Here is a 10,817-nt window from a genome sequence, read left to right as displayed (position 1 = left end):
ACATAACATCCAAAAATTCAAAGAGTGCCACACAGCACTGAACAAGCCTCTACACAGGAATGGACTATGAGGTTGCATGCTGAGAAAACTCCCCGTCTGCAGAAGAGACCCTTTTAGGCCAGACTAAAGTATCCTAAGGAAAACCTGGAGAAAGATATTGCATACTAGAAGTGTGTCCTTTGGCCAGATTAGACAAAATTAGAGCTCTTTGGTCACAGAAACCCTGCTTATGTTTAGAAGAGAGAGCCATACAACGAGCACGGTCCCCACTGTGAAACATGGTGGTGGGAGTATTATGCTGTGGTGATGGTTCAGTACATTTGCAACCAGGAACCTTGTCAAAGTTGAATTAATCATGAAGAAAGAAGGATGTGTGAAGACTTCTAAAGAAAACTTCAAGCAGTCAGCAGCAAAACTCCTTTTGTAGCCCAACATGACAACGGCCCAAAACATACATCATTCTTAGTGGAAAACTACCTCCAGAAGACCAGAGTGAACATTACTGGCTGGACTGCACAAAGCCCTGACTTGTATCCCTTTGAAAATCTGTGGGGTGAACTAAAGACAAGGTCCATGTCAGATAACCATCAAATCTGGAGGAGCTTGAAAGATTTGCCAAAGAAGAATGGGCTGGGATTGCTCAGGAGGTGTGTTGAAAACTATAACAAATCACTGCAGGCTGTTATCCAGTAAAAAAATGAAAAACAACTTACTATTAGCACCAGGCGAGTTAATAATTTTAAACCTGGTAGTTTTTGTTTTTCTGTGTAAAACAATGTTAGCATCCTTTTGAAAACCAGTGTTCTCTTTAAGCTCTGTTTAAAAGAACCTCAAAACTTTTTTAAAAAAAAAATGAAATTTTGAATGGGTGGGACACGGGACTGTAATCATTTTGTCCTCATCTGTATAAAATCACCAGTTAATCAAATACAAACCACGTCAAAAGTTTGGCAACGTTTCTCCAAAGTGATGTTTGAGGTTTCACTGCATTTTTTTTACATTTCCAGAGGTTGTCCTGGACAACGTGTACAGTGTGTATTATAGTGATGAAATCTGTTCACTATGCCAGAGTGATATATAAAGCATGAAAGAAAGAAAAAGCCATATAAATGTACGTGGTTTATCTATGAGATAAGGATGTTGGTCAAACAAAAAACTAAAATAGGACTAGAGAATTGGGGGAAATTAAACTTCTGGACCCAGCTATCCCTTAACTGTTGATGTCCTCTTCAAACCCCCCAAGGGAGATGTTTACCTCTGTATGCTCGCCTAGTTTAACCACCTAGTGACTGACAGTGAGTGGGTAGTGTTACAGTGGTGTTTCACAGATATTTAAACTGCCCAAAAACAACTTTATGACAGATTTGGTTACTTAGTCTCTCAGTGAAGCTCTATAAAGCCTGGGGGGGGGAGCTTTTACCAAAATATCAATTCTAAGAGCTGCAGCTCCCCTTAAACCACTGTGTCTTGGCAGGAGGATCCTCCCTTGAGGGACACACATGAGGGATGTAAATGTGTGAGTGTTTTAACCACTGAGTCTCTCCTTAGTGCTTCTCTACAGAGAGTCATCCACGTGCCTGACTGCATCCATCCCAGGAGCCACATCTGGAAACCACATGTGTTCAGGACCTGGGTGGAACCAAGCCAGGACCCAAAACAGCTCTGGGGGAGGTTTTCTTTTTTTCTTTTTTTTGCAAAGGCTGGATTGAAGGATTAACCTGGCTGTCTGTCAATCATTTTTAATTACCAAGACTGCCTAGTAAAGTGAGTTCCTTCCCCATATTTTTATATTTTTCCTCATCCAGATGAAGTCATTCTGGCTGAACAAAAATGTGGAAATTTAGCTGGTAGCAGGGGGTACAACACACTACCTCTGCCATGGCTTGACTGAGCTCTGCTTTGATAAATTACACTCTAATTGCAGCTACAGTATGCAGCCAGTTTCTGAGCAACAAATGCATTTTCCCAAATCCTAACATGCTTGTTCGCAAAGCACAAATGATAAATCACAAAGAAGTTTCCCAGTGTGCTTAGCAATTTGTATTTGCACGATGAGCAGAGAAAAACATAGATACTCTAGTGACAAACAACTTTTTCTTTCTGCATAAACCAGTGCTCCTGCATGTTTAAACAACACATCAAAAATTCTTTATATTCCCATTTATTCTCCGAAACTTGTAATATATTTACAAACTTGTGTTTGTGTTTTTTGTGTTTTTTTAGCCTCAAAAGCAGTCGTTGGTTTCTGTTTTATTTGATTACTCTGAGGAAATGAACTTGCAGAGGCCTGCTGCAAATTGCTCAAACCAGGTAAATTATTACAGTTAATCCATTTTGCGCCACGTTTGTTTGACTCGTGGTACATTTATGTGCCAAGAGAAGCCTTGGAATCAGAGAGAAAATGCAGGCCCAGCAGATACACCTAATAATGTATGTAATAAAAGAGCCCAGTGAGAGTGTTAAAATGGTTTGGGGCAAGTGTTATAATACTTTTATGCCTGAATTACAATAAATAAGCACGTGCAAGTACCAACAGCGATAATTCTGGTATTCTCTGCTCAAAAGATAATTTTAGTGTAGTCGTTTACTCCCATAAAGCAAGCACCCATTATCCAAATCTGTTGACTATTTATATATAAATGCACTTTACCATTCAGACTGCAATGTAGAAAGCAGTAGCCTCTATTACTGTTGTAGCACTTCACTGTATTTATTTTGGGTATTTTTTTAATCCAAAAAAACCCCACTGGCAATAAGCTGTGTGGTGAAAATATAGTTATTGTAAAAAGAAAGTAAATCTCTTTAAATTCTATGGTTTTATGTATAAGAACATAATGAAAATAATCCGATCCTTAAAATTAGGTGGTAAAAATAGGTGCATCCTGAGGTGAAGCACAACACATGGCATATTACACAGTGTCATTATTTGTTCACCAAGAATTCAGACAAAGTGCAGAAGCGGTGTGTGCAAAAACTAAGAACAGCCTTACTGCTTCCATAGAAATTACAAGGATAAGTAGCAGCCAGGTGCTGCTAATCAAATGCACTGATGATCAGAAAGTGTGAGCACCGCATATAAAAGCAGGGGTTATGGCAGTTTTTCTATTCTGGAGCACATGTGTTAGTAAAATAAAGTGAAAAAGATCATTTTTAAGTGCAAAACATTCACTGCAGTTGTCAATCAGCCCAGGAGTGGGTGTCCCAGGAAAATCACCCCATGGTCAGACCGAGTAATGCTCATAGAAACTGTAAAAAACCCAAGAGTTACATTGCAGACTCTAAAAGCTTCGGTTAGCAAGTTAAAAATTAAAGTTCATGACAGTACAAGTAGAAATAGACTGAAGTATGCCTTACTTGATAGAGTTGCCAGGAGAAAAACATCTTCTCTTAAAAAAGAAAAAGACTTCCCTTTGAAAAGCAACATCTGAACGAACTGTAAGATCAGGACCAATGTCATTTGAACAGATGAGATCAAAGCGGCCATGCTTGACCATAACATATCAGCACCTGCACCTCACAGCGTCTGTCAAGCACGGTGGTGGAGGGATGATGATTTGGGCTTGTATTGCAGTCACAGTACCTGGGCGTCTTGCAGTGATTGAGTCGGATAGGAACTCCTCTGAATACCAAAGTATTCCAGAGCCAAACGTGAAGCCATCTGTCTGACACATAAAGCTTGGCTCAAACTGGTTCATGCAAAAGGCCAATGATCCCAAGAACAGTAGCAAATCTACAACACAATGGCTGAAATAGAAAAAGTAATGAGTAGCCACCTATATGTTAAAGAAAACACAACTAGAAATGTCCCCACTGCAGATAATATCATACATTAAAAAAAATACTCAGGTACTCTGGTAATCATTTATATTTTCATATTTGACTATATCAAAATCACACTGAGTGAATTTTGTGGAGAAGCTGATAAATCTATATCTACGTCACCTCACACGATAAAACACTTTATCACACACACACACACACCTTTGTTTCCTCACTCTAAACTCTTCCCATAGTATTTCCCTTTGTCCTCAAGGTACAGTCTATGAAATTGGAAATTCTCCATGATGGTGGAGGGAAACAACTTCTGGGCCATGGAAGGATGTGTGAAAGCACAACTTAGTCTAATGAATAGCACAAAGAGACTGTGTTTAAAATATCAGATGTAGTCACCGAGTCTAAAAAGTGAAGCCGGTGGCAAAATACCTTAAAGTGAAATACTACTGATTGTTTCTAGGTGCTCACCCAAAATATTTTCTGCCTCAAATAGTATCCCATTCAAAAAAGTCAGCATCATTTTCCACAAGTCATTAGGCCTGAAAGAGTTGCGTTTGTGTCCATTCAGCTGACAGCTTCCAGCTTTAGCATGTGCCCATAAAGCAAATGTTACAGTGATTATACCCAAGAGGATGGCTTCACTGTATGGCTTATCACTCAATCTACATGCTGGGCAATGTTTCCCTGTGCGCTATTTCTGTAATCTTTCAAGGCAAAAAATGTGGGTATTTTTGGTTGGCTGATGAAAGCTAATGTTGAAAAAACATTCTAGCTGACGTCGTGTCTGCCATGTTTGTCGCCCGTCGTCACATCATTTCCTCGTCAGGCTTCGAATCAGAGAATGTTTAGTGAACTTTTGGCTACGAATTAATTCAGTATAACTAAAACGTGATGATTTTTTTGGGCCTTTGTTGACAAAAGGACATTTTTTCCATGCCAGCTCTAACAAATTGCACATGATTATGATGCAGAATTTGCAAACAGAGCTTGAAAACACGTCCAAACTGTGATGACGTAACATCACTGTGATGCACGAGCTCTCCTGTTTCACAGCAACGCTTTCTCCTCATCGATCAGTATCGGGTCTCCTGATGCCTGTACACACAACTTGTGCGTGCTGACATATTTATAACAGTCATGGTAAAAAAAACAAACTTTTTAGAAGTTTGGGACTTTTAAGAGACACGGTGAAGTCTTCTCAAGGCTGATTGTGAGCTGTCACACAAGGCCGCACAAATCAAGACACTAAAATTTGCTCAGCACTTGTGAAACAGCATTTAAAGGTGTTTGTGTCATGTTGTCAGGTCACTTCCATCAGTCCATTTTCTTAACCACTTAATGGGGTCACTGAGGGGGCTGAAAGCCTATCCCGGGACAGAATCTGGCAGTGTTGCCAGTCCAGAGGTAGCACAAGGCTTTCATCAGGAAAATTACACATGTACGGTGCATTCAACAAATGTTAGAAAAACTTAAAAAAAAGATTTGTTGTTTTATTGACGGACTCATCCTCTAAAGACCACAGACTGCAGGGAAATGCACACTCATGCATGTCACCAGCGGGTCGACCAATGTCAAGGACATATTTGCAGACATACAAGCCACATTACAACTCAGCTGAAAGGAAGTGGATGTACAGAGGGACCTGAAAAGCTTTTTGCAGCTAGATGTTGGGCCTTGTAGCAGCTGGAGACTTTCAATGTAGATTAGTGTCAGCAGGTAACAGAGTACGGAGCTCATAAACCTTCTGGGAATTAAATCTTGAAGCAGGATAATAATGAAACAACAGGAAATGTGGGATCAGAAGCATGCTACACAGGAAGCAAAGAAAAGCCGATGAGAGGTAAAACAGCGTGAAGATAGTTGTTAACGCTTTGGGGAATCTAGATCATATCTTTTCATGGCTATTTAGTGGCTGGAATTCAGATTAAAGCTCTGAGATTCAAAGGTTGGTAGCCAAAAGATAAACTGAATTGTGCATCTCAGAGAAAGAGCCGGTCACATCCCAGTGCTTTCCTAATTTTAAGCTGAAATGTGCAGAAAGCCATGGATCCTAACAAGCAGACGCATGAGAGGCAGGAGGCGTGAATCTCTCCTGTCAATCACTCCTAACCTATTAGTTAACCAGCAGGGGGCTAGAAGGAGTGGGGAGTATATCACTTTGTGTGTTGGTTTGAATTTCTGGAAATTAAAATTCCTTTCTTCCCAAATATTCCTCAACTGGCTTTGATCCAAAAGGATCAAAAGCGTAAATCCAACCTGAAATCCTCCTTTCTCCATGTTAATAATGCATCATGTTCCATTGCATCTCATGTAAAGACGGATAAATTAGCACATGTCAGATGAATATCAAAAATGTGGTTTCCTTTCAGAGTAATAGGTGCAGCTGAAACAGCTTGTCAGCTTGAAAAGGTTAAGGTGATATTTGTTTTGCATCACAGAGTCTAAAAGTCTTCTTTAACTTACAGTGCCTGTTTTTTTCTTTGTTTTTTCTTTTGGGGGGGGGGGTTGGTTTTTTTGACAACCCTAATTTGATTTTCAAAGAGAACAGAAGTGCTTTGGGCGTGCGTGCGAAGTGTGTGAAAGGAAAATAAATGCTGCCACTTGTGTATATGCATTTAAATATGTTCCGCTGCACATACACACGCACAGTATGTGCAAGATTGTGCATGCCTACATGCTGTGTGTACACACTGGGGGAACCCTTAAAATGACTTCAAGTTAGTCATGCCTGGCACTCGTTCCCCAGTATGAAGGAAACACAATCCATCTTCATCTCTAACTTTAAAGCTTAATAAAGGAAAATTGCAGTTCCCTTCAGGAAAAGCTCTAATGAAAACAGGTCCTGTTCTGCGCCTCACTCAGTTATGTAGTCCTGTTGGATACTGGACACAAACAAAGTGGCATATCATGCGCCAAATGTGACCACAGCTGCTGAACTGTTCTTTGTTATTGCTGTGTGACTCCAGTGGTGCATGGAGAGAAATGTCTTTTCCGTATGATTAACTATATTCTCTAAAACCCAAATGTCACCCAGCCGTATGGTCTCAACCAAATTTTCTTTTCTTTTTTCCCTTTTTCTCTGTCTTTGCAAGTGTAAACGACTCTCAATGATCTCTCACATAAGTAAAGTAACAACAACTACCGGCTCAGCGCCCATGAAATTTAGCTGAGATGTTCACGGTTCCCAGACGCTGAACCTTATTGACGTGGTTATTGCTTTGTGTTGATGTCACACTGCACAATATGGTGAAAACAACCAGAGTCTTGAGAAGTCTTTGCGATGTGAAGCAGGAGAGCAAACGAGTATCCGGCAGTAACATAGACTGTATACAAAGGTGTACAAAGCCTGCAAAAGGAAGTTTAGTTGCATAAAAGAGAAAGTGATTTACTGATTCAATGAGTAACGACTCATTGAATCAGTTTCTAGTTTTCACTGGGACATTTCACTTGATGATTTATGAGCTGCTATTGTATGAATGTGCTGTGCCGGGTAAGTCAGATCCTCCTCTTGCTACGGTGATATCTAGTTTAAAAAGGTGGCAGTCACACTAGTGGGTGACATCATGTTCACTGAATCCATCTTTTATATATAGTCTGTTGGTACAACAACAGACTTGGTGTATCGGACAACGGCCCCTGTGGGCAGAGATGGGCAGTAAAGTAATCAGATTACAGTAACGCGTTACTTGTAATGCGTTACTGTAATCTGATTACTTTTTTCAAGTAACTAGTAAAATAAGGGATTACTATTGCAAAAACGGTAATTAGATTACGTTACTTTCCGTAGTAACGCTGCGTTACTGCGTTACTAAAACCGTGATTTTTTTTTGCGAGAATGTCTCATGACAGTGACGTAAGCGAGTGCAACGTTCATGACAACAGCTGTGTGCAGATCAACAGTGGATCACATATCGATTGTGGGAGAGAGTATGAGTGTGCAGCGTTTAAAGCGTGGAAGTACTGACCTTACTTTGAGTTTGATTCCATAAAAAGTGGCAAAAACATTAGGGTCCGTTGTGTGTGGGAAGAAAACTTCTTTTCACAGCGAAAAAAAAAACCCTAAACAAGCACCGAGTGCGCAACGAGGTAATGGGAAACTCACAGAGAAACTCGCGGATTCTTCCACTGACCGCGGCACACCTGCACCAGGGTAAACCTCCGCCTACCCCACTCCTGCTTTACAGGTGAAAATAGAGCAAAAGGACCGCTAGTCTTTGATTTTATTTATTTTCTGCTGTGTTTTACTTGCATCTATTTGAAAGACTGAGTGTAAACACAAAAAATATTTTATTTTATGTGCTGGAATGTGCAGAAAATAGGTTTAAATGTTAAACAAATTTATTCAAGACAGAGAATGGTGCATATAATTTTATTTTTGCTTCATGCATACAATTAAAAGATTAAAACTAATAAAACAAGTTTTATAGAGACTTTTCCATTTGATTACATTTTGTATGATGGATTATGCAGAAAAAGTAGAATTGGGCTGAAAGATCTATCGCTTTATCACCTCCTCAGGTTGTAAATCGTGTTTTAAAAAAGTAACTAAGTAACTGAGTAACTAAGTAATTAATTACTTTTGAAAATAAGTAATCAGTAAAGTAATGGGATTACTTTTTGGGGGAAGTAATCAGTAATTAGTTACTGATTACTTTTTTCAAGTAACTTGACCAACACTGCCTGTGGGACCCCCCAAAACTTCCAGAAAGAAGGACTGGCATGCCAGAAGGTTTTGAAACTTTCATTTTGATCCAAAACAAAATTAAACAGTATGACTCAAAGATGCTTAAAGGCAAATAACCTTTTACGGTCCTTTTTACTCATGCATATGTCCCTAATCAGACTTTCTTTTTTTTCTGGTTTTTATAAAACAAATCTAGCTGGTTTCACTGATTCTAATGCTCACTAACTTGTTATTTGTAACTGGCTTTTGGCACTTCCTATGTAGAGAACAGCAAGCTATACTTGATTGTATGAGTCTTATTTCATCTAATCTGACACAGTTACAGAGTTTTATCTAAGAAGGGACTCACTCAAGCCCAGTGTTGAAGTTTAAATAGTTTGCTTCTTGACAACTATTGTATATATAGCTATGATGCTTCCTGAGCTTTTCTGTTGCTATGGTGTGGGTGTAGCTCAGATGGTAGAACAGGTCACCTACTAACTGGAAGCTTGGTGGTTTGATCCCAGTCTGCATGCTAAACATCCTTGCGCCAGATATTAACCCCATGTTGCTCTACGATGCATGTAGGAAAAAGGGGGGAAGAAGTCATTGGGTGAATGTACAATTTATGTAAAGCACTTTAAGTACTCAGAGTAGAAAGCGCTTAAGAATTAAGAATCAGTCCATGTAACAGCTACATGACAGATTGGCACAGAAATCCTTCTCACATGACTTTCCTATCATTCCATTATGAAGTTAACCTTTGTGTTCATTACAACTTTCATGTTTCTCTCAGGATGTATTTCAATAACTTTGGTAATCCAGACTTTAGCTCCATAACCAAGAACCAAATATTGGACAGAATTGCTGTTATATTTAGTTTAGTTTAGTTTTTTATATTTAGAGAAAGCAGTTCACCATGCAGACATGAACACACTGTTTTTAAAAATATTTTATTTCCATATTACCTTGTTTTTCCATCAAGCAGCTGTACATACTTGTTTTCCCCGTAAGCGCCCTGGATGTTTTTGCGTATGTACACAGATAGTTTTTCAAAAACATGCCGCTTTTTATCTCCATCCTCCCCTAAGTGGCGACACATTTAATGAGAAGTGGCAACCCACATAACGTTGTCTTGTAACGCAGTGATCCAGAATGATGGTACGAGACAGGGAGATAAAGCTTCAGCTAAACAGGGTGAATCCGTCCGACCGCTACAGAGGCCCGACTGATATCAGCTGACACGACACACAATAGCGTCTGCTTCGCGTCATTCAAACAGATGAAAGACTGGATTCTTCCTCTTCGTAATCAAGATGACACTGATTTAAAATACATAACTTTCCTGTCTGCAGGGGGAAAATGGATAAAGTGGGGACAGGCCTAATCAGCTTGAACTGTGATGAGATCATGTGAAAAAGATACGCATCTTTTGTTTTGTCTTATCGTCATGCAAACATACATTTTGAATGAACACGACAGACAGAGGTAGATTGATGAGGTGCAGGATTCTATTTAGGTGAACAAAAAAAAGAGAAACTAAAACTAAAACGAGCCGCGCACGAGCCGCTCTTTGTTCCAGCCTGATAATGTATCCCAAATATAAGCGGTTACAGTGAAGGGATGAATGATGTAAAACAATAATTGTGGTCAGTGACATAATGTGCATGACATGTAGTCTTGCGGAGGGATATAGTAACAACACAGCTCAAACCACAATCTGATTACAAAGACACAGACTGATGTACTGAAGCAAAACTTCAAAAGCTCCTCATATGGAGCTCATGGAGTGGGTGGCCTTTTGAATAAGCCAAAAAAACAAAAACAAAACAAAACCAAAAAAAAAAAAAAAAGACGTCTCATACTGACATTGCAGAAACATGAACGAGGTGTCTGTTGATGTTTTGATGCACTGGCTGCAGCGATATTGGATGATATCATTTTATAACTACAGACAAAGTTCTTCTAAATGTCAGGATAGCCTGTGTTCAGGATGTAGATGCTAATTGAGCGATGCGTTGCTCCTCATCTCATGGGCCAGTGGTGCAATGGATAACACGTCTGACTATGGATCAGAAGTTTCCAGGTTCGACTCCTGGCTGGCTCAAGTTGTTTCCCAAATGATTAATATCTCTTTGTGTACCACATGTGGCTTACCCCTTTACTGCTGTAATCCTACATCTAAACGCAGTGATACAGCTTTGAAGTTGCAGTGTTTGATGCCCTGCGAATGAGAATGGTCTGACTGGACCACAGAGTATCAACTTTAGGGCCCCACATGAAGAAAGTAACAAAGAAAAAGGTACTGCCAGCGTGTAATCCAACTCTCAAATCATAACAATGATCCTGGGCAAGATGACAGATGTACAGTGAGCTCTCA

The 10,817-nt window shown here is 39.7% G+C and overlaps 1 non-coding gene across 1 annotated transcript; it reads left to right on the top strand.

Moving 5' to 3' along the window:
- Nucleotides 1–10,471: 10,471 nt before the first annotated feature.
- Nucleotides 10,472–10,544, top strand: trnah-aug (transfer RNA histidin (anticodon AUG)). Its single transcript has one exon. It is a non-coding gene; the product is annotated as a tRNA-His (tRNA).
- Nucleotides 10,545–10,817: the final 273 nt, after the last annotated feature.

This window comes from Aulonocara sp. 'chitande type north' Nkhata Bay, linkage group LG5 (assembly GCF_057382095.1).
Source record: "Aulonocara sp. 'chitande type north' Nkhata Bay isolate Kocher_YH1m ecotype deep benthic linkage group LG5, A_spYH_male_GT1.1, whole genome shotgun sequence".
Lineage (NCBI taxonomy): Eukaryota > Metazoa > Chordata > Actinopteri > Cichliformes > Cichlidae > Aulonocara > Aulonocara sp. 'chitande type north' Nkhata Bay.
The sequence above is the reverse complement of the archived record's forward strand: the minus strand, read 5'-3'. Positions and strand labels throughout refer to the sequence as shown.